We start from the raw sequence: 27,075 nt of genomic DNA on the forward strand, positions 1-27,075 counted from the left end.
CTCAACTCAATGCACCATTAAAAAATCTGACAAAAAAGGGCTCCTTCTAGTGGAATGAAAAGGCGCAACTCACTTTTGATAAATTGAAAGAAGTAATGAACACTTGTCCTATACTGGCATTACCTGATTTCACTCGACCATTCATTCTAGAGTGTGACACATCTAGAGAAGGCATTGGTATGGAACTGATGCAAGATAGACACCCTATAGCCTGTGAGAGTAGGAATCTTACATGAAATAGAATGCTTATATTCCATTTATGACAAAGAAATGTTGGCCATCATACATGCACTAACCAAGTTCTGACAGTATCTGGTAGGTGCCAAGTTTGTCATTTGTACGGATTACAATAGCTTGAGACATTTTCTAGAGCAACAAGACTTGAACAAGAGGCAATAAAAAAGGTTAAGAAAGGTTCAGGCTTTTGATTTTGACATTGAATAAGTGAAAGGAAAAAACAATGTGGTTGCAGATGCTTTGTCCAGGAAACTCGTCATCTACTCACTAACCTAGATTTTAGCTGATTGGAAAGCACATTTACTGGTAGAATATTCCAAAAGCACATTTGCATGTGAGCTAATTGATGACAACACTTAGGCTAATCGGTACAAAGTGGTGGATGACATCATTTACTATAAGAATCAGATATATTTAGTGTTGGAATCCAAATTGAAGTAGAAAATTTTGGAGGTACAAAACTCACCCTTGGCAAGACACCTGGGCTTCCTCAAAACTTACAGATATCTCAGGGAGAGGTTTTTGTGGAAAATTATTAAAGGAGATTTATTGCAATATGTAAGAGAGTGCACAGTCTACTAGAAGAAAAAATCTGAACATACTCTACCCATCGAGTTACTACAACCTATGCCAATTCCAAAACAGAAGCGAGAGAGTATCTCGATGTATTTCATTAGTGGACTTCTCAAGGTGAAAGGAAAGGATTATATATTCATATTGGTTAATAGAATGATGAAGTACATATATTTCTTTGCCATCCCCTTAGATTTTTAGGCTACACAATTAGCCAATCTACTTTTTAGAGAAGTCTTTTGTCTACACGGGTAACCCTTAAACATTGTCAATGATCGGGATGGGCAATTTATTAGTATCTTATGGATAGAACTATTTCAGATAACATGAACAAAATTGTTGTTGAGTACTAATTACCACCATCTAGTAGACAGACAAATGGAGATTTTAAACAAGTGGCTCCAAGGCTACATTCAGAACTACATTTCAACACAACAATGGACATGGGTCAAATGGATACATTTGACGGAATATTGCTAAAATACAACTTACCACATGTCCATTGGGATGGCACCTTTCAAAGAACTATATGAGTACGAACCCCTTTCCTTCATCGATACAATTCTAGGTGGTAGTCATGTACCAAGGGTGAGGGACTAGCTTTAGGAGGGGCAAGACATCCTAAGATGCTTGAAGAAAAACTTACAACAAGCACAGAATCAAAAAAAGATGTACATTGATAGACATTAAATTGAGAGAAGTTTTGAAGTGGGAGATTTGGTCTATCTCAGACTTAAACCATACCAGCAATTCTCATTGAACGAAAAGGGGAAATAAAAATTGAAGCCATGATTTTATGGCCCTTATTGGGTAGTTTTCCACATCAGTGAAGTTTCCTATGAGCTAGAACTTCTAGAAAAGAGTCATATTCATAACATTTTTCATGTCTCCTACCTTAAGAAAGTTGTGGGACAGAACATCACGATAGCTGCAGACCTTTTTCCACTTAATGAAGAAGGAAAGTTCATATTGGAACCAACCAATATCATTAAAGTACATGAGAAGACCCTATGGAACCGCATGGTGAAGGAATATTTGGTATGTTGGAAACACTTGTCATTAGATGATGTGACATGGGAGGGCGAGCACATTCTATAGCATCCAACATTGCATTTGCTTGAGGATAAGCAAGATTTGGGATGAGAGGACTATAATGTTCCCGTTATAAAATAAATTATTAATCAAACTATTGTTAATGGGACGATTGATTTAGTATATCTCAGACCCATTTTTATTTTGTTTCCATAGATTTGTGTAGCCATTGACTATCTTTGTACACACTCAGAAAGTTTTCCCTAACTGGTATTTAAGCACGGCTTGTAGGTAGTCATTAGGTATTCATGTTGGAGTATTTCTTTGTACTGTAAATTCTTATTGGAATTCTCTATTGTTCACCATTTCAAAAGTGAAAGTTCTTGCCTACTTGGCTTTTATGGTTTCGGTGAGATTCAACCCTCACTCTATTCTGTTGTCTGTAACACTTCACTCAGATCTAGAAAATTAGAGCACTATATTACTTGTTGATGCATATATTTATCTCTAGTATGAATTGAATCAATTACTTTGGTATTAATTAGCAGATGTATGGTTCAGATCTGGCACTAAGCATGGTTCAATTTCACATTCTATACAGACCACTATCCATGTGTGAGCTCAAGAAGTACCTACCATACAACTTAACTACTCTCTGTGGTACAACTGCTCTCCATACACTGTATGGCCCTACCGTATGGCCTTCCATTGCCCTCCCATTTATCATCTACACCATCAACTACCTACGAGTTTTCCTTCCTTATATCATACTGCCATCAAGAGGAGATCATACGACCTCTTCTTTCATCCTACCATATGGATATCAAGTATATCGTACGACCTTTCTATCATATATTTCATCTTCTTACACTCTCACCGTACAACCATTAAGTATACAATACGAACTTGATATTATCTATTTGATGTCATCGCACAGTGCTAGTACCACTCTTCTACCATATAGAGCCCAACCCAACCATTCTCATACTCATTGTATACCGTACTATATTGTTTGAGTTGCATACAACTAGCATCCAAAGGTCAAGAACATTACAAGACAAATATAGGAAGGAAGGTTAGAATCAGATAGAAAGAGATATCTAATAAACCCTTGTTAGAGGCCAAAGCATCAGATAATTGGAACTCTAGATTTTTTAATTGGTTTTTTTGAAGATCTTTGATCAAAAAATTTTAAGGTACAATTCAAACATATCTTAAAGAGAAGGAGCATGTCCACTCTATTTTGAATCCACAATGTTGTAGCAGTGGAACCAAAATTTGAATCTTCCTACAAGAAATTTTTGTGGTGTTAGTATTTTATTGATTCTTTTTGTTTTCTAAGTAGTTGAACATATATAATAGCTACACCCATTAAATTTGTGTTACTACTAGGTTTAAACTATAGTACTATCTCACTTCATGAGAGAATAGCCTTGGTTTTATCAGCTTATCTCAAAAGTGAACATTTTAATACTATCTCTGCTTTATAATTGTTTGATTCTAATTGAGCGTAGAGAAGAAATAAAATGATTGTCCAATAAAGAATATGGTTGCAATGATGAATTAGGTGAAATTCTAAGAAGAAACTCGCATATCCAACCCATTCCATCCTATAAATAGCCATTCTTTTTGTTTGTGGACATGGGAAGGACTGTCAAAAAGGTTTGAAATAGAAATATGATTTGTACAGTGTACAAACAACTTATTATTGACATTGGGTTTGGGATTTTCTCAGGCAACGCATAGTGTATTCTCTTCAAATCATGGCAAATACTTAAAGGTCAATCATTTTTATATTTTCAAAAAAAAAAAAAAAAAAAAAAACTTAGATTTATTTATTTTCTCAGTTAGTTCAAAAAAACCACCTAAAGCTTTAATGTTAGCTTTTAAATATGTAAAAATTGTACTCTTACTAGTGGCGATGCATTTTTTCTATTTGTTTGGCTTGATTTGCTTAAAGATTTATTGCCAATGCTTGCAATCATTCTATTTGATTTACAAATTCTTTTCAAAAAGATCAGTTAGTGGGAAAAAGATGTGAAAACGATGTAGAACTATCATACCTTTTATAAGGTTGGGATTTCGCTCACATTGTGCATGACAGATGACATTTTAGGAAGAGAAGAGTTTGATCTCTCCCATCTTTTGTATTAGTTGGATCAATTGTATTATTCATTCCTAAAATGCTTCCAAATGCAAACATTGACGTCGATCATGCATGAAAATGAATGCCAAGTTGAAATTTAATTAATGTCTAGTTGATAAAAAAAATTGTGAAATTGGGGTGAATGCTGAGATGTCATTTCAAAAATTATTTTATTAGAAAATTTGTTGAAAGTAGTTTTGAGTCCCTAGGAATTTTGGGACAAAGCCATTTGGGATGTGTTGTATCATTCCAACCATGGAACATGTGAAATTTAGGCAAATGGAAGATTAATATAGCAATAGTATGTTTAAAGAGTACCTTAAACAACTTATGATATATCATCAAATGTTCTGATTTTATAATATAATTTATAATATACAAAATTATAACTTGAAGATAAATCATTAGCTTAAATTTTATTTTAAACATATATAATAAATAAGGATTAATATAATCAATTACCATAGATAATAATAATACATAATGAAGCAATTCATTGGACAAGGTTGGTTTGGTAGCTCACAATTTATTTTTTAGTGTTTTTGTCTCATTTGTTGTCAATTTGAATTTATGTAAACTTTGATTCTATTAATTAATAGAAGCTTTGCAAATGAAACATAATATATAACCTTTGCAAATGGAACATTATATATAAGCTTTGCAAATGGAACATATAATATAATTTATTCTTGAACTACAGTCAAACTTTCAAACCCTAAGAAGCAAAGATTGGAAAAAAATTGGTTTAGATACTTCACAAATTCAAACACAACACATCCAATCTTGAGCAAGTGTATCTAAAATTATACTAATTTTAAAGTTAAAAAATAGATTAAAATTTTCTTGAATAGAGAAGTGCACATTCATGTGTAGGACCCCTTTAATACTACAAAGAATAAGAAAAATTTTAAAAAGAAAAGTTTGGGAGAAATCAATTATTATGAACATATACTTAATTGGCTAATTATTATTAAAGACTTATACTATATTTCTATCAACGTACCCCTTGCAACTTTTGGTGCAAGTGCTAGTTATTATTGCTCAACACCTATTTCATTCAGATTAAAAAATCTATGTCAAACTCTGCACATGCAAAAAGATGGGACCATTAGTTGTTCAACCTTTAACTATAGTTGAACCCACCCTTCTAATAAGAATACAAGTAAGCATTGTGTGGACCAATGAGGTAAAAGGAATCTACCACCACAACAGGACCTACTGAGAACTTCACACTAGATATCAAGTCCACGTGGAGAAATCTGGCTATATTGCTACCTTTAAAGACTGAACACTTTTCCAAGTGACATGGATACTATTGCCAGATTGTGATCAATATTTAACATCCATTGGAACTCTGGCCCCAATGATCAAATGATCTAGCACTATTGATATCTCCACATGTTAGCATCTGGTCAAACCTGTCAAATCCATGAACCAATCAAATGCAAGGAGGAAAAGTAGGGCCGAATTGACCCATTTACAGACTTGGGGACACAAGAAAAAATCTTGTGGTATCCAGTTCTTAAAACTATTTTGTGGTGCCCTTTGTTGGTTGGTAGCTCACAGGATTCATGCCTGGCTGAGCTGCCCCACAGGTCTAGATCCTCCATAAAAATTAAAAATTAAAAATAATAATAATAATAATAATAAATTGAACACTTTTCAAGTGATGACATGACCACCTTCAGATCTTGATCACTCTTTAACTAGAAAATACATGCAATGGGCCCGACAAGCATGATAGATGGAAACACATTGTGATACCACTAAAAATCTCTTATATTATAGTGATATCATGATAATATAAAATTTGTACAAACAAGGAAGGTCCCACACATTCGAAAGACTATAGTGTTTCACAAGTGACAAAGATCTTAAGCTTAGGAAAAAAACATGGACCACAAGTCAAAATATTAGGAGAAATGACATAACCCTGTTCGACGTGATTAAGACCCATAACTTAAGTGAAGATAAAGTAATGATTAAAAATAGAGTTCATATGGTTTACAAGTGATTTCAATAGTCTTAGGATATAAGGGAAAATTATAAATCTTTTATCATAGCTCTAAAACCCTAGACCAAGGAATTGCACGAAGATTCAACATTATTTCAAAAAAAGTTGGGTTCAGTTCAATTTACCACCACCAATTACTACTTTAAATGTTAAAGCTTTTCTTATATATTTATATTCTTAGGCTTATGGAATTTGGATTAATTGAAGCATGACCTTTTATTAATTTCTAACCCTGACACCATCTAAACATATTTTTGGTTGCATATTGTATGTATTTATGGTTTAAAATATATATCTTTGTATTTCATTCAATCTACAAGAAAGTTCATATATAACAAGAGGTATACCTCCACATTTCAAACAAATTTTGTCCAATTAAGATAAAGATTCTTCAATTATTGGTTTTCTTATCTTAGAATTTTATTTTCATAAAATTGGCAGTGACATCAATTAACCAACATAACTTCTCTAGAAAGATGCATCATTGACAAATTTTAGGTGGGTGACAATATCCATGTTGTGATTTCTAGTTTTTCTTTTAAATCTCTTCAAAGTACCTCAATTGTGATGATAAAAATAATCAAGACAAAAGAGAGTCACTTGCAAAGTACTAATAAAAACAAGAGACACAATGTGTCAAAGTTTTTGCCAATTGAACGGAAAGGGAAGATTAGAAGATATGAAGATCGAATTAGAGAAGAAAATAGAATGTGATTGGAAGATAGAAGTAGATATGAAGACAATGGAATGAAGATGGAAGAAGATGAAAAAAGGGGAGAGGAACAAGATGAAGAAGATGAAGAGGAAGTAGACATGCTTTTAACTATGCCATATCCTACAGAATGATAAGCCCCTTACCAATAGCCAATGTTGTTACAACTAAACTTAAAATATGACTAAGAAATAGAAATCTATGATGTTAATTTTACGATAAATATCTATAAGATTAGTTTATTTAGAAATATTTATTCAAATAATTTTTCAAGAAATATAATTTTTGAATAATTATATTATAAATTAATTATATTATAAATTAATTATATACATTTAACTAGTATATTGATTTTGAATGGAATATGTCAATTTTATTTATTTATTTATTTGTATAATACTGACATAGTTATTTTGATATCTTTTGTGAATATAATCATCTCTACTTATCATAATAACTATCATCAAACAACAAGAAATGAAAATTTAATATATATTTAACATTATTTATTAAAGTTTGTAATTTTCTTTAATGGTTGAGGAAAAATGACTTTTAATTTATATTTAATTAACATTATATTAATGAAAGTAAATTATTTCATATTTTTAAATCAGATTTTAATTAATGGGCTAGTCATCAATAGTTTTGTATTATTTATCTAATAGAAAAATGATTTTTCTCTTGATCATTATTTCATATATGATTAAAAGTAAATTAGTTATATATTTTAATTATTACAATATCTATTTTTAAATGACACAAGAAATAAATATTTAAAATGATAAAAAGATTATAAATTATCATCAATTTTATAATAAATTTAATATAAAATTATTTGTACAATATAGTATCATGTCAAAATCTCATTATAAGATTAAAAATGTATATTTCCATCTTTTACATTTATCATGCACATGATGGAGACTTGAGAAATTAATATAGAATAAAAAATATTCTACAAGATTTTAAGATTTTAATTAATGAGCTAGTCATCAATAATTTTGTACTATCTATCTAATAGAAAAATGATTTTTCTCCCTTGCATTTTTTTGTGTTGGCCAATAAGAACATAGATAAATGATGATTTTAACAATCATTACAATAGAAAATTGTATTAAACTATACAAACTTTTTCTAAAACTTTTAATTATTGGTTATGATTGGTTGAAATAATTCACGAAATTCTTCTTAATGATTCCAATAGTTTTTTGCCTTTGGAAAGAACTAAAAATTATGACACCCTCTTATATATGTTATATCATGTCCAACTTCAATGGCCTCCATTTTGTCCTGGATATTTTTCAATTGATGAATTCATTGACTATGATAATAGCATCCAAAATCTAAATCTTCTTTGAGAAAGTTCCTTATTCTTTCAAAATTACTTCAGTTGAGATTCTCTTGAACGTGACAATTATATCCTTTCCTAAAAATTTATAAATTGAATTTTTTGGTGAAATGGGTCTAAATAGCCAAAGCATTTAAAATTATTAATCTTGGGATTGATGCTAGGAAGGTTGATTTGCATCCGCTAAACATAGATTTATTTCTACTACACTCCTATACTACATACGAAATATTTCAACACATAATAGGCCAATTACCTTATGGAAAAAATAGTCAAGATGTTATTGAGGCTTGGGGACTTCCTAGCTTCTAAAGAAAAGATGGAATTCCTATTTTTTTATTGAGAAATGAGCTCAAATTGACCTATTTATTCTCCTAAGAAACCATAGAGGTAACATTCCTTATAAGACACGTTAAGGCTTTTTCGATTCCCTTTTGGTTCTCCCCCTTGTTAAGTAACAAGGATCCCTTCTACAAATGTAACAGCATTGCCATTGAATTGATATATTCTAAATACATAATTGAATGGTTTACATTTATGAGAGGAAGAGACATGTCTCTATGGTTAACCATTATATATATATATATATATATATATATATATATATTTGTCTAAATGATGCTTTACCAACAACAATGTATCTCATTGTGGAATCAATCTAACTAAAGATGCAACCTTAACACTCCCTCTTAGATAGGAAGGATTCTTATAGAACACATTATGCTCTCAAGCATGTGAAGAGATATCATCTCAATAAGATATTCCTGGAATCAAGATATATCCATCAACTCAGATGTTACCTTCCAATATAATCTGAAGTATATTTCAACAAGAAATATGATCAATCATATTATATTCTAATGTGCATTGACAGTAAATCCTAGATGCCTACCAAAAAAATATGGTGTATCTTAGAAAGATATGTGTTATATGATCTCTGACACTCTGGGACAACAACTGAATGTAGTCTATCAAATAATAGTCATGATCTCAAGGACAACAGCTTAATTTAGTCCAACATTCAGAGTACCATGATCTTGAGGTAGGATTTGATCAATATGATCATCTCACTAGCATCAACATCATGATATCTACCAATAATTATATTATTATATGTCTCAAAAGGATATGAGTTATATGATCTCTGACACATTGCAGGACAACAACTAAATGTTGTCAACCAAATAACAACATGATCTTAGTGGCATCAACTTAATATAGTCTCCATTATGACAAGTGTCATGACCTTTGGCACACTCTAAGACATTAACTTAATGCAGTTTGTCATGATAGATTTGTTATCATGATCATAAAGTATCAAATAGCTTGTGATATCAGTATGTGGATGAAATCAAACATATGCATATATGTATGTATATGTATATGTATATACATATACATACATATATGTATGTGTAAACATGTTCCATATACTGATATCAATTTGATCAAACTAAAGTTATTATTTTAACACTCCCTCTTAGTGAGGGAGGATATGATCAATTTCTTAATCTCATATTCAAGTTTGCATAAAAAATTCTTATACACAATTATATCCCTTTAAGAATATATACTATTTGATTTCTGGCACATTCTGGGATACAAACATAGTTGATCAGACAATTAGTTTTGATCTCATGATATCCGGCTTAATCCAGCACTATCATGATTTACTTAATGGCATGCCTTTTGGTAAAGTATGAGACGACAAGTTAATGTAGTCTATCATGAAAATGGATCAAGAATGTAGTACAACAACCACAGTATCATGATTTCTGACTCATTCTGTGATAGCAATTTAATGTAGTCAATCATGAAACATTTTCTTAACATGATTAGTAGCATATTCTAGGACAACAACATAATGAAGTCTATCATGATAACATGGTCAAATTATCACTTTGTCACCTTACAATAGTAACCTTGCACATATATCAAATGAAAGATCATCACCTTTCATGACATAAGTCACAACAACATCATGTAGTAACTCACATAGTATCCACATGAAGCAAGTTAGAGGGTGGATCCACCATAACTACTGCTAGAGGGTGGAACAAGGGTTTTTACTTAAAACTTCTCTCTTAAGGAATTCCACTTTGAACTTTTCTTTTAAAGAGGACTCATTAACAAGGAATTGCATCTTGTGATTCTTCCTCTGAAAACAAATATCCTAGGAAGTCAAGTTCTCTAGTTATTCCCTTAGAGGCTCTCTTCACCAAATCATACATGTCGAACTCCCTCTAAATCTGATATTAGTATTTCAACTTTCAGGTGACAAGTCATTACTTTCTCATGATGTACAGTAGGCCCATCAAAATCATGTAATCACACATGCATTTTAGACTCCCTCTAAATACCAATCTTCTTAGCTCTTTATCTAGCCTGATCATCAGATGACTAATGAATTTTTTTATCACAACTTCTTTAGATTTTTTTTCATAAGATTGAGTCTACACAATATTTGGCAAAGTACCAACCTTATGTTCATGCAAGAACATCCTTAGACATAAAAAAAAAATCAAGGAAAATAACTCTTATAGGATGTATATGATTGATAAATAATTAAGTAGATAAATATTAAAGATAAGAATACTTATCTGCACATGAGTGTCCATAGACATTTGAAAATGGAACATCTATTTTAAAGATGGTTCAAGTAGAAATGAAATATTTGTTATTATTCCCCTAAAATGTGAATTCCTACTTATACCAGTTTAGAATTTACCGCTACTCACTCATCCTCCTTTCTATTCATCCTCCTTTTTATTGTAATATGTCCCCGATCTGATCATATATGCTTTGGAGATGACTTTGAAGACTAATTGACTTCAATAAGAAGATTTAGATACATGTGGGATTGATCCTTTACGAATCAATTAGATTACAAGTACTATGAATACTAGAATGATCTTCTTGTAATGTTCACTTCACATCATAATAGATTATTTTATTTGCTAGATGCAATCTCGTGGGGTTCAATCTTGTCACTACGAACTAGATGTATTGACAGTATTGTTAGTATTCAATTGACAAATACAATCATGTTATTTTGAGATAATAGAAAAATGTGTAGCTCTTCCAACTAGGCACCGGAGAATTTCTTTGTTCTGGTGTTTGATGTCTATAGTCGTTGAAACTAATTTCTCATGAGTCAAATACGCATTATGTTTCTTTGGTCAGTAGTTCGGTGATATGCGGGTTTTGAAGCATGGTATAATTTTGAAAATATCCAACCATGTCTTTCTTCTATTTTTCTTCATCAAGCTTCTATAGATATCCTCATATTATGTTAAGCTTAGGATTAAAAAAATTGCCAAGAAAGGTGAGTTCCACTCGCTGTGTGCGTGGGGTGTCGACAGGATTTATGTGTTGGATTCAATCTAAGTGTGTTTGATTTCTTTTATCTTGCATGGATTCTTCCCACATTTTTGGTGATCGAGTTCCTTCGTTTTCCTTGTTGCGTTGGATGTTTTTATTGCTCATTGAGTTCTTTCCAACTTAGTAATGGATGCCATTTCTTCTGTGTCAACTTTGATATATGCAATCTCTTATGTATGTGGGAGGAGGCATGGTCAAAATATATGACTTTGCTAAGCATAGGTGGAGTCGTATCTAATAGAAAAGATGATTAAGTTTGATTAGTTTATTACAGTGGTAAACGAAGCTCTATCAAACTCTTCCCACTATCTTTTCACCACATCAAAGAAACTTGGGCGTGGCATCCTCATATCTTCGCCCGTGAAAAGACAGGAGTGGATCATTGTACAACAGCTTCAACCGAATGGTGAGTTGAGAACTCATTATGATCTTTTTGGAGGCATTGGCTAAACTCCAAACAAAATGCACTAAAGATTAAAAAAATCAAACATGATTCTTTTTCAGATTTATGAAAACACAGCAAAAAAATTTCAAAATTTTTGTTGTTTTCAATCACAAAATATATAGATCGTGAATATCAAATGCTAAATTTTTTTTTAAAAATCATTGTGTTTTCATTTTTTTTAAATTTAGTCAATGGTACAATTCGTAGGGAGGATAGTCACGTTTGATGTGTGAGTCAATTCTTTCATATGAGATGATGAAGGTAAGACAACACTCTGCTACGTTAATGAAGGTGCACATGATGTGGAAGGGGCATTAAAATTATTGAGTATTTAAGAGGAGTCTACTAAACAAGACATTTATCAAATGGAAAATAAAAATCTTTTGATGTTGTGGTTCATCCAAGAAGGGATGCGATTATCCTCCCTATAAATTGTACCATTTACTAAATAATTTGATCAAGCTGGTAAGACTTATCTAGTGATCACTGGGTATCAATATCTCTATCAAGCTGGTAAGACTTATCTAGTGATCATTGGATATGTATAGTTTGCACCTCTTGAATATCAATATCTCTATTTCATGTTCCACTTCTCTCCCTCGCTGATAATGAGATTACTCTCTTATTGCAACTTCTTTCTCTCAAGAAGTCATTCTCCTTCGAGGTCTCAGTAATCTGCACAGCTACTTTATTTTCCAATCTCCTTTTATTGATTCATTTGCAACCAGCTCTGATACAATGTTGAGTAACAAGGATCATTTCTACAAATGTAATAACATTGTCATCATATTGATATATTCCAAATGTAGATTTGAATGAATTATAAATATGAGGGGAAGAGACCTGTCTCTATGGTTAACCATCATTAGATAATAATAATATATTAACAATAAAATATATACCATGTATGTATGTATGTATGTATGTATGTATGTATGTTTGTATGTGTGTGTATATATATATATATATATATATATATATATATATATATATATATATATATATATATATATATATATATATATATATATATATATATATATATATATATATATATATATATATATAAGAGTATTTGTTTAAATGATGATTTACCAGCAACAATGTATATCATGATTGAATCAATCCAATTGAAGCTACAACTTAACAACCCTACAAAAATTCATTTTAAAAAAATGTACTCCCTACATGTATATTGTATTTTCCCTTATCAATATAAGAGTACATACATGCATAATGTATGTTTGTATGTGTGTGTATATATATATATATATATATATAAAAGAGTATTTGTTTAAATGATGATTTACCAGCAACAATGTATATCATGATTGAATCAATCCAATTGAAGCTACAACTTAACAACCCTACAAAAATTCATTTTAAAAAAATGTACTCCCTACATGATCTCAAACCTAAAGAAGAGAATGGTCTTATCAATTTTAACAACTTTTATGGTATATTTGTTATGTAGAATAATTTTATATTGCAACCCTCCGATTTTAGCCATGTGGCCCTTGATTTTTATTACAATCACATTTCATTCACTCTCATGTTAGGGTTTTGATTATTTGCAGCATCAACTTCTTCGTAAGAATCTTTACTAGTATAAATCGCATAATATCTAACTCAATTATATCAAGGTGCTCTTGCTCCTTCATTTCTCTTTTTAACTAAATTTATTAGCCATCATCACCTTGCTCTATATTCTCATTTTGTAAACAATGACATATTATTTTCTATGAATATAACTCATACATCCTTCGAATTCTTAATCCCACCAATCCTTGAGGCGGGTTTCAAAGTTGGGATGCTTGAACAACTACATCACAATAGGTTCGTCAAGTATAAATTACCTATTGACATTAAGAGCGACAAGATAATGAATTGAAGAAATAAATAACCTTGGAGTAAGAGCTATAAGATCTGATGTCTAATCAAAAGGGTTTCACTTAATATTTGCCTCCCTCAAATGTCAATTGTTCATGGAATGCCAACTGATGTGCAAAGTCATTGTTTTGTCAATATGCATCATTTAATTTTTTATTCAAATGTCGACCAAGGCATGTGCAAGGTTGTCTACTATAAGGATCATTCAATGAGACTACAATGATTGGAGGTTATTGCACTATGTATAGTGACTAACTTGACTAACTTGTATTGTTGACTTAATCCAAAGCAATATGGAACTTTCCTAATGAAGCTTCTAGGTTCTGACTTACTCGTGCTTTAAAACTTAAAACGGATTCCTAACATGTTTCTTCCCTATTTTACCAATCTAAAATAATAATAGAGTTTCTATCTAATCTATTCAAAACATTAATTTGTCAAAAAGAAATGATGCTAACCAATGAAAAAATACTTTAATTGAACTACAACAAGTAACCTAATTCTAAATAGTTTTTATCAACTTTACCATATCTTTATCTGCTAAAAATCATCCATTTAAATTGTGTTCCTGTTTCAACACATTCTATACTTTTTAAAGACGAAAATAATTTTCCTATTAAAAATGTTAGAGTAAATTATTATTATTTACGCTTTTACTTAAGTTTACTTAAGTTTAATGTATTTATTTATTAGCTATAGTCTAGGAGTTGTTGACAACATGGGAGTTTGTTCCTATCCAAGTCATACTTATCTCCTCACCTTGTTCTAGGACATTCCACCTTTTGTGGACGTATGCTTAGTTGTCATTCTTATCTCCTAGCATCTTCTAGCTTGTTCTAGAAGTCTCCTTGAGGCCTTTATATTTAGACTCTCTCATTTTATTTCACAACTCAACTCATTTTCAAGGCATATTTTATAGCAATACATTTTTCTTTTTTTGCAATATCTTCTCTCTCAGTCCATTTAGTTTTTCCAAGCTCCACCTTTTCCTTCTTTGGTTTCCCTTCAGTAGGTTATTTGCATGCAGGTGATATTGGCACACTATGAAGTTGGCTTTCATCAACATCTACATGGTATCAGAGACTCCTTGCTGCTTCTTCGTTAAAGGATTTTTGAAGCTGCGATTCAGAGACACAAACCCTAGTTTGTGATTTTATCTTCAATTCGGGGGAAGAACATTTTTTTGGAGAACTTTGGGCCTAAACAGATGCTGTCATTGAGTTTAGAAGGCCTGTTACAATTAGAATCCATATAAAAAAAATTTGATTTTGGAGAAAGTCGCTCCGGGAGGCAAAAAAATTTCACCTAGCTAGTCGTATGGACTGTACAAACGATTTTGTACAAAAAAAATTAAATTGTAACACTATGCAGCTACCCCCACACTGCCACTACACCTCCTATGCTCAGCCCAAGGATCACCTCATCCCACCGTGCCACCGTAGTGATGCCTTGGCTTAGTCACTGCTAGCGAGCCTCCCACTAGCCACCGTCGACCTCTACCACTACTGCCAGCGGCATGCTTTTTCTATTTCTCTACAGCCACCCCTACGGCCAAACACAGCACTGCACACATGGATGATTTTGAGCATGCCATGTGGCCCCTACCACATCAACTACATAGACATTTGTACTGCCACGTGCCTTCCATGTGGCATGCCACATGGCCTCTTTTTTTTTCATGACAGTTGTCAAGTCATCAATTTTAATCAATGATTTTTTGACATTATCACTGCATCATTAGCCTTCCTGCAAACACTCCAGGTCCTTTTTTGACCTACTTGCAGCTTTTTGGCCATAACTTGAGCATACAGAGGTATTTTTCCAATCTGAAAGAAGCACCAGAAAATCAATTCTAAGATAGAGAAATTGATGTAGGTATTTTTTGGTTTTGATGTAGTTTTGTGGCTCATTTTTGTGGTCAAAGTCTAAAGTTCTATTTTTCACTCCGGCAAGCATATCTTTTGCATCCCATCTTTGTTTTTTGAAAACGTTATATTTTTAGAAAGCCAGTGCTGTCTACTTTTTAGAAATGTTGTAGTCTACTTTTTAGAAATGTTGTAATTTCCTTCATATTCTATCCCATGCTCTTTCTATCATTTTTTTGGCATTTTTTCTCTATGGTGGATATCTTGGGTGTTCCAAGTCCGAGGATCATTTTCATGGCATAGGATCTTTTGTTTTGGGTTGTGCTATCTTTTGTATTAGCTTTTTTTCCTTTTTTGATCATTTTTTATATCATTTGTAAGCATCTTTATGCAAATACACTAAGATAAAGTGGCATTCTTGCATTTTGGGATCATGAACGTTGTTTTGAGACAGTTGTATTGGCACTATTTTATAAAACACCATGGGGGGATAGTTGTTGCTATTTTTGTGCCCTCTTCTTTTTTCAAGTGAGTGTCCCTTCCATGACATTAGCCCCATGCAAAGTTGGTGATCGTATCTTTATAGGTGTTTGTACCTCTTCAACTCTCTTATCCTTCTTGGTTCTTTCTACAAAGGATTTTGGCCCACTTTTTCAGTTGCCTGTCATCTCACCATATCTACATTAAGGGGGGGTTATTATGTTGTTCTTATGCTTCTTTTGTTTGATGGTTCAATAGTGTGAGCTATGTATTTAGTATTTGATCCTATATACTAGGTGATTGCAGTGGCTGGCAACCTATGCATTTTGGTGAGATGGATCATCTACCATATAGACACGCTCGGTTCATGCCTTCTATTTTTTTGTGGAGGATCTTCAGATTAGCAGTTTCTTTCTAATAGAGTTTGTGGCTTCTTCATGCTTTAGTGATACTCTTCATGATCTTCTCTTGTTCCTATTTTTTGGGACATTCCTCTAGTTGGAGGCTTCTTCAGTCCTTCACTAGGTTTTCTTACCTTTTTTGAGGGGAGGGTTTTTCCCATGTGGTTTTCTCTCTTTTCCCATTTTTAGAGGTTGCATTTCTTTGCATTGTACATGGGTACCTAACATAGCCTAGTTGTCGAGACCCATTAGGCATTTCATCTTAGCTATTGTGAGCTTAAGTGCATTCCCCTAAGTTGCAATTAAGGAGGGGTGTTAGAGTAAATTATTATTATTCACACTTTTACTTAAGTTTACTTATGTTTAATGCATTTATTTAATAGTTGTAGTCTAGGAGTTTTTGATAACACGGGAGTTTGTTCTTATCTAAGTCATACTTATCTCCTCACCTTGCTCGAGCACATTCCACCTTTTGTGGATGTATGCTTAAATGTCATTCTTATCTCCTAGCATCTTCTAGCTTGTTCTAGAAGTATCCTTGAGGCCTTTATATTTGGGCTCTCTCATTTTATTTCACAACTCAACTCATTTTCAAGGCATATTGTATAGCAATACATTTTTCTTTGTTTGCAATATCTTCTCTCTCAGTCCGTTTCATTTTTCCAAGCTCCACCTCTTCCTTGGTTTCTCTTTAGCAGGTTATTTGCATGCAGGTGATCTTAGCGCACTGTGAAGTTGGCTTTCATCAACTTCTACAAAAAAGAATAACAAACTTTCTAAAATATTGTAACAAAATCTACCTTATCATAATAATCTATTTGAGTTTAAAACAGTTTCCATTTCTAATGCATCCAAAACATGAATAAGGTCCAAAATGATTTCCTCAATTATTAAAGCTTCTATGTTGAGTCTAAAATTAAGCCTTTTCGTACAACTATGAAAAATACTAACACAATTCCTAAACTAGCTTACTAAATTGTTGAACTTTCAACTAATTCCCTAGAAACCATTACAAATTTTATATTCAAAATAGAGCAGTGGCAGAATATATAGTATTCCTTATTTTAAAAAGAAAAATAGTCAATCCGCATGTACAGAATTGACTGAAACAAAATAGGACAAAACTATGAATTTTGTTCAGTAGAATAAGTCCATCAAATGTGTGTCAGTCATTCATAAAAGTATGTATTCATGCTTTAGTTGATTGGTTGTTTTCTTCACTTTTGTCATTTAGTTTTTCAGTTGATTGGATCTCTTAGTGTATATAGTTTGATCCTTCCCAAATATCTCTACCTAAAAATTTGCAAGCATCTTGGACATGGTAAAATGTATAGCAATATCATAGATTTACATAATCTGATTCAAATTGACAAAGGCATAATATACACGTATCAATCAAATAAAAACATTAATCCATTAATTCAAAATTAACTCTTAAAGTTAATAACCTAAGTACAAATGCATATAAGTCCTATTACTAATGCACATTAACTTTCAAAAGATGTCTTTTTGGTTGTTGAAAATAGGAATAAAAAGATGTAATAATTGATGCCCATCATTTCTTCCCTCCCTAATTGAAACAATATCCTCATCATGGTGGATCTAGCAGGTCCATGTTTTCTTCTTGCATATGATCATTCAAACAGACTCCCCCAAAACTATATGCTAGAAATACTCTATCATGCTAATATCCGTTAGTAATGATAATGTCATGCCTCTAATCTCTCAATTTGTCTCCCTCTAATTTGTTTGGAGAATTAAATTGCAGCACAAGGAAAATGATTGATGGAAGTTTGAACCTCATTCCTATCCATCTTGTCTATTGTGCCTAATATCTTGAAAAATCTTTCTTGCTCTAGTTTGTGACCAAATGAAATTGTGTGGGTGATGCAAGGAGGGAAAAGCATAACTAGGGCCAAAGGCTCACCCAGCAATCCAAACCAACTTTACAGAGTTAACACAATAGAAGCAAACACACAAAGAGAACAACAACACACACACACACACACACACACACACACAAAACAATATTCTATTATTGATTCAACAAATAATCAACATACATGCCCACTTGTAAGGCCTTCTAGGTTACGATCAAATACAAAATACATTCAAGATCTAAGATAGAGCTTCAAATTCACACTTCCAAACACATATGCAACAAAGTTTTTAAACCTTCTCATTCTCTTCTAAACTCTCCAGAATCTACTTTAACTATAAGCCTGAACACCCTATTTATATTTTCCAAAATGGCTTATAGAACATTCTAGATCATTACATAATAGAAAGGTTGACCCAAAAATGGTCTGGACACATCCCAAGAAAAGATCTTAACATAAATTTCATGATCAAAATAAATCCCACAAGTTTCTCGCACCAAAAATGCAAAAAAAATGTCCAAAATGTTGATGCTCAACATAAATAGGAAAACTTGGCACATGAAGGATCACTTAACATACACTAGGTAACTCGGCACATGAAGGATAGCTCGGCACACACTGTGGAACTCGGCACACATTGCAGAGTGAGATGGGATAACACACTAACTTGAGTGTTAACATGATGTGGGATAACCTTAACTCGGCTTAAACTACAAAATTACTAGCACTCGACAATTGTTGCAACATGGAAATGAATGTAACTTGGCAACAACTAGCAGAATGAACACAAATGAATTGGATAACACGTCAACCCAAGATGCTCCTACATCAGATAACCAGGGTAGAAAGAAATGATTCTCCTAAATCATTGAGATGTCACAACCTGAGCTAAATCTAACTTAGATTGAGAAATTCATGAATATCTTCAAATGGTCTCTTCTTCCACTTTACCAAATATTCATAGTAGTCTTTTCCTATTGTGTTTTTGCCAACTCTATGATCCAATATCTATTCAACCTCTTCAATATGCTTCTTAGGATAATCATCAGCTAAAACAACTTCATCATCTGACTCATGATATTTATATATATTAGCAACATTAAATATAGGAGATATATCTGTGTCATCAGGTAACTCAACTTCATAAGCATTTCCACTGTCAAACTTCTTTAAGATCTTACAAGGTCCAAACTTCTTCATCTTCAACTTACTGTATGTTCCAATAGGAAATCTTCCTTTCTTGAAAAGAACCATCACCTCATCACCAACTTCAACAACATGATGTCTTCTAGACTTGTCAACTTTCTCCTTGTACTTCTAATTACTTTATTCCAACTTCAGCTTCACTTCCTTATGCATTTGAAGACTCCATAAAATCAGAAAATTCTTCTCCTGTAGCACTTCTCCTCTCTTCACCAAAAACATATCTTAAATCTAATACTCCTCTAGGCTTCATTCCAATAACAATCTCAAAAGGTGTCTTCCCTATTCTTCTATTCACAAAATTATTATATGCAAACTCAGCTTTTGCCAACACCATCTCCCAAGTATGTGTTTCATTTCCACGTAAGCATCTCAAAAAATTACCCAAGCTTCTATTCACAACTTTTGTCTGTCCATCAGTTTGTGGATGGATGTAGAACTAACTTCAGCTCAGTATCCATCTTCTTCCATAAAGTTCTCCAAAAACAACCAACAAACTTATTGTCTCTATTAGAAATAATACTTCTTGGTAATCCATACAATCTAACAATCTCTTTGAAGAAAAGTTCAACAATATGCTCAGCATATGATGTCTTCTTACAAGGTATAAAATGAGCCATTTTAGAAAATCTATCCACAACAATAAATATAGAATCATACCCCTTTGTTGTTTCAAGCAATCCAAGAACAAAATCCATACTGATGTCACTCCAAGGTTTCTCAGGAATAAAAATAGGTGTATACAATCCAATATTCTTACTTACTCATTTTGCAACTTGACAAACTCTACAACTCTTCACAAATTTCTAAACATCCTTATACATTTGTGGCCAAAAATACTTCTCCTTCAACAAACTCAATGCCTTATCAATTCCAAAATATCCAACCAATCTACCAATATGTTTTTCCTTAATCAAATTCAACCTCATAGAACATGTAGGAATACACAATTGAATACCTTTGAACAACATACCTTCTTGAGTGAAATATTCATCATACTTACTCATGTGATCTGTCAGATTTAGTGCCTTAAACTCTCTCCATGCCTCAAAAAAATCAGGATCGGTATCATACAACTTTTTCATTTCATCAAAACCAAGAACTTCAACCTTCATTTCAGTCAACAAAGAATTTTTTCTATTCAATGTATCAGCAAATGTGTTGGTAACTCCACTCTTATTCTTAATCACAAATGTAAAACTTTGCAAATACTCAACCCACTTCATATGTCTTTGATTCAATTTATGTTGACTTCCCAAGTACTGTAAATATTTATGATCAGTAGATAGCACAAACTCCTTAGGAATCAAGTAATGTATCCACTTCTTCAAAACTTGAACAATAGCATAAAACTCTTGATCATACATAGAATACTTCCTTTTAGAATTATTCAATTTCTCACTAAAGAAAGAAATAGGTTTACTTTCTTGACTTAATACAGCTCCAATTGCACTACCACTTGTATCACATTCAACTTGAAATACTTTATTTAAATCAGGCAAAGCCAATATGAGTAACTTAGCAACCTTTTGTTTCAAAATCTCAAAAATCTTGTCAACTCCATGTGTCCACTTGAATTCCTTTTTATCTCCTCTCATTGTCTCAATCATAGCATTACAAATAGCACTAAAATTCTTTATAAACTTTTTGTAAAAACTAGCCAAACATGAAATGATCTTACCTCACCCACATTCTTAGGTGTAGGCCATTCCAAAATTTCTTTAACCTGTTGAAAATCGATTAAAGAAGATTAATAAAGAGGGAGATTGTTGAAGATGGAGCTTGTATACTTCAATTATTATTTTGTCATTCATGTCAAACCTGCTATTTGTTGGAAAGATAGCAGCTTATATGATTCAAGTATTACCACTTATTTGATTGATGAAGAGGATTTGATCAAAAGGTGTAACAATAGCACCTACAAGAAAGGTTGAGTTATGCTTATGTAAAGAAGTACAAGAATCAATTAAGATAGTGATAACATGATGTATTGATAATCTATTTAAGGTTACAAAGGTTGGTTACACTAAGAAAGTTTAGAAGACCAAGTTACATAAAGTTTTACTACAAAGCTTGACTGAGTGGATAGTAGGTGTCAAGGAAATTCAGTGCAAGCTGAGCAGAAAATCAATTAGAGCCAAGTAAAAGTCTATTATAGTGTATTCAAGAAAAATAATGGATGCCAAGTAAAGTTTAGTTGATGTTGAGCACCAATAAACTTTAGTTCGTGCCGAGTGATTTTACAGAAGATGGTGAGCAACATAGTATGTGTCGAGCATCAAAAGCTAGATAATGATGAGTGGTTGCATTATTTAAAAGATCGTAAATTTGATGGATCTGAGCCGACAAGTTTGTTTTCTTGGATTATGTGAACCAACTGGAAGATAAGATTGATGAGCTAGAGGCATAGAATTTAAGGTAAACCATTTTTAGGTGAATTCAAAGATAATTCAAGAAGTTTCTAGAAGAGCTATGGAATAAGGGGTAGATTCATTGTATCCTACCCAATCTATCCTAACCCTAAATTAGATAGTGAAGAATGAGCAAAAAATGATCTTAATTTCCTATTTATAGGAAGGGTTGGTCAGAAGCAAAGGTTGTCATGTATGAGAACCTAAGGAAGACAAGGAGACAAGGGTTTTGCTTCATCAAATGACCTAAAAGAAAAGAGTCTACAATGGCATGTTAAGCAAGAAGACTTAAGGGTATGAATGCTTGAAGGGTGAACAAGCTATCAGAACTAAAATGTGTGAAGGTCAAGCGGAATGGAGGACTGAAATAGAGATCTATAATCTACAAATGGAGTTGTAAGTTGTTATCAAATCAAGCCTTACTGTTACTCTCTAATAATTGAATCAATCTAGGGTAAATTCTTTAGATTAAGGTTGACCTAATAGTCATTTGTAAATCCTTTAACTGGGTGACATTCCAAGTGAATGGTCTAAAGTCCTCTAACAAGGCTCACTCCTAACAAGGTCACATTTAACAGTGTGTAATGTAACAGGGTTGGCCTTTCGCAGGACATCACTTCAAAAGAGTGAAAAATAGTAGTATATTACTGGTAGTTTTTCCCAAATGGATTTCCATGTAAATCATTGTGTCAATTGTGTTGATGAATCTATTATATTTCATGTTTACATTTCTGCAAGTTGATTTACAATAACCTACAATTTTTTAAGTGATTGCATAATCTTATGGATGCATGCATGAAGATAAATGTTTTATGGATTTAGTAAACTGTGAAAATTTCTATTTATACATCTGGACCTTGGATAATTGATTCACCCCCCGCCTCCCCCCCCCTCTTAGCTATTCTAAAGTATTCCAACAATTGATATTAGAGTCATCTACTTAAGAGGACTAGTTTTGAAGGTACTAGAAGTACAAATATCAAGATGTCAAAAAGATGAGTACCCAAGCTTAATAAAGATAACTTTCTTGCATGGAAAAGTTTGATGAAGCTACACCTTGGAGGACCTAGAGATCATACACAATCTACAATTACCACTGAGCATGCTAATCATGTTGGAGCCCCAACTGTTGAGGATATGACAAAGAAGAAAGAACACAATCAGGCAATGTTGGAGATTGCCTCTACCCTAAGCTATGTCAAATTTGATGATATCAAAGGTCTTGATAGTGCAAAGAAAATGTGGGGTGCCTTAACCACTATCTATGGAGGAGATACAAATGTTCTAAGAGCCAAAGCTAAAAATCTCAAGGGTAAGTTTGATGATATGAGAATGGAAGAAAGTGAAAATATTGCTCAATATATTCCAAGCATAAAAGAATTTTTTAATGCAATAAGAGGAGCTATTGGAAAAATAGATGATGATACTATGCTAAGCAAAGTTTTGAGAACACTAATGCCTGTATATGCTATTAGATTTTCTGCAATTCAAAAACTAAGATGTATACTAGAGAATGATCTATCACTTGAAGGTCTAGTAGGTAGACTCACGACTTTTGAGATATCTAACTTTGATAACTAAAAACCTAAAAATATTGAATTTTCTTTCAAATCTAAGGTATCATTGAAGGAACCTAATGAGAAGAAGAAGAAAAAAAAGAAAAAGTATGTGTCTAGTGACAGTGATACAAATGAGGAGGATGTAGAATAGCTTGAAGCACTACTGGCAAGAAGATTCCACAAAGGTAAATGCAAGTTCAAAGGTAAATTACCTATCATTTGTTTCAATTGCAATAAGGTTGGTCATATTACTACTAGATGTCTAGAGAAGAAGAACTACAAAGGTGGTGACAAGTATAAAAGTAGAAGAGATGAAGACAACAAGGACTACAAAGATAAAGGCAAAAAGTCATGCTATATTGTTGAAGAGGAAAAAAAAGACAAATCTGATGAACATGATGATGAAGTGGTGTATGTTGCAATGAAGGATGAATCTGATGAAGATGAGGCAACTGCACTTTTGACTTGTGTGAACAAGAATGACAGATGGATCATTGACAGTGGGTGTTCACATCACATGACTAGAGACAAAAGTAAGCTCATTACCTTGAATTGTTATGATGGAAATAGTGTAAGATTTGGTAATAATGCACCATGTTTGATAAAAGGAAAATGTTCTATCAAACTCAAAAATAAGACTTTATGTGACAATGCTTACTATGTTGAATGACTTAATTATAATCTCTTGAGTTTGTCACAACTAAATAATTTGGGATGTAAGCTTGAGTTTGAAAGAAAAATTTCTAAGATACATTACACAAATGGAAAATTGATTGAAAAGGGTGATCAAACTAGAAGTAATCTATTCTATCTTGATATAGAGGATGCTACTTGTCTAGTTGTAAAATTTGATGATGTGTGGTTGTGGCACAAAAGGTTATGTCATGTCAATTTTGATAACCTGGTAAGTATCAATAACATGAGAAAAGTTAGAGGTTTTCCTAAGATGAAGAATCCTAATAATGTAATGTGCAAACAATGTTAGTTAGGTAAAATGACAAAGTCAAGTTTTAAGAGTAAAATGCATACCTCTAAAGGAATACTAGATATTGGTCATACTAACTTGTGTGGACCAATTGGTGTTGAAAGCTACAAAGGAGATAAGTACATCATGTTGTTTGTTGATGACTATTCTAGAATGATGACATTATATTTTTGAAACAAAAATCTGACGCTTTCCAAATGTTTAAGTGGTACTCAACAAGAGTTGAAAAGGAAATAGGTAAAATTTTAAAGTGTTTAAGATCTGAAAAAGGAGGAGAATTTACATCACATGAGTTTGAGATGTTCTGTAATGATAGAGGAATCAAAAGAAAACATCTGCACCTAGAACCCCTCCACAAAATGGAATATATGAGAGAAGGAACAGGTCTATAATGGACTATGCTAGAACACTCATGATAGAGAAAAATGTTTCTTTGAAATACTGGAGAGAAGCTATAAGTACAACTTTTTATAGCTTGAACCGTGTGCAAGTCAAGAAAGGTACTAATTCAATACCTTTTGAACATGGTATGGATACTCACCCAATGTAAAATACTTTAAGGTATTTGAAAGCAAGTGTTACATTCTTAACAACTTTAGGAATGGTAAACTAGATGTAAAAAGTGAAGAAGATATATTCCTAAGATATTCCACAAGAAGTAAAGCTTATAAGTGTTTAAATACTAACAATAACAAAGTTGTGAAAAATGCAAATGTAAATTTTGATGAATATATAGAAGTACATGAGACTGAACCTATGAAAGAACCAGAAGAATACAAATCATTTGAATACTTTTATGAAGGTATGTCTGCTAAAGAAGATGTTGCAAATCAAGTTACAAATCAATAGCAAGTTTTGGTAATTGTCAAGTCACATACTATGAATGTCGAGTTGTATTTAGAAATCAAGCTACATTCAGATGTCGAGTTATAGAATGAAGTTGATGCACATTTTGATTATGAGATTAGTGTACATGAAAGAGATGTTGAACTACCTAATAGAGATGTGCACAGTCACTCTAAAGTTGAAAAAAAAATTGAAGAAACTAGAGTTGAACCAAGATTGTCCAAATATGTCAAAAGACACCATCTTCCTACACAAATTATTGGAGATAAAGATGTTAGACCAATGGCAAGAAACAAATTGAGAAATGATACATGTTTGTTAAGCATGAAGGAACCCAAATCAGTGAGAGATGCTTTAGAAGATGTGGACTGGAGTAAATTCATGGAAGAAGAGATTGAACAAATTGAGAAAAACAAAACATAGACTCCATTTCCTAAACTAGAAGACAAAAATGTGATTGGCATAAAAATGGGTATTCAGAAACAAGATAGATGAAAATGGTGAAGTCGCAAGGAACAAGGCAATATTAGTTTGCAAGGGATATGCACAAGAGAAAGGAATTGACTATGGAGAGGCATTTGTCCCTGTTGCGAGATTGGAAGGAGTAAGAACATTACTTTCTTATTTTGCATACAAATGTTTCAAAGTCTATTAATTGGATGTTAAATCTACATTTCTAAATGACATATTAAAGGAAGAAGTTTACATAGAGCAGCCAAAAAATTTTGTTGATATTAACAATAAGAACATGGTATGTAGATTACACAAAGCTCTATATGGTTTGAAACAAGCACCAAGAGCATGGTATGAAATACTTTATAATTATCTTGTGAAGATTGGATTTGAAAGGATTGATGATAACAACAATCTGTACATGAAGACAACGAAAGGAAAATGTATTTTGTTATCTAAAATTTTTGTTGATGATATCATATTTGGAGGTCAAGATGTTTTATGTAAGGATTTTATAAATCAAATGAAGTAAGAATTTGAAATTTCTATGTTTGGAGAGATCAAATTCTTTGTGGGTTTGCAAGTATATCAAATGAAATATGATATATACATCACTCAATCAAAGTATGTCAAGGAAATACTAAAAAAAAATGGATTGGAGGATTTTAAATCAGTAAGTACACCGATGGTGATGGGACACAAGTTTTTAAAGAATGATGATTCAGCTAAGGTAAATCAAACATTATACAGGTCTATGATTGAAAAATTACAATATGTAGTACATAGCAGACCTGACAAAGCATTATCTATAGGGATAGTTGCAAGATTTTCTACTAATCCTAGGGAGAATCGCTTGATGGTTGTAAAGAGAATAATGAGATATCTAAAAGGAATAGAGAAGTATGGTCTATACTATAAGAAAAATGAGAAATTTGAATTAAGAGCCTATACTAATGTTGATTGGGCTAGAAACATTAATGATAGAAAGAGCACCAGTGGAGGAGCATTTTTTTAGGAAAGTGGTTAGTTACTTTGTCTAGCAAGAAATAAAATTGCACCTCATAATCTACTACTAAAGCTGAATATGTTGCTACTACTGTAAATTGTACAAACATTGTATGGATCAAACATTTACTCAAAGGTATGAAGGAAAAGATCACAGAACTAGTGACACTTTATGATAATACAAGTGCTATCAATATATCAAAGAATCA

This window comes from Cupressus sempervirens, chromosome 3, assembly GCF_028749045.1.
Source record: "Cupressus sempervirens isolate cs-2001-9-10 chromosome 3, ASM2874904v1, whole genome shotgun sequence".
Classification (NCBI taxonomy): domain Eukaryota; kingdom Viridiplantae; phylum Streptophyta; class Pinopsida; order Cupressales; family Cupressaceae; genus Cupressus; species Cupressus sempervirens.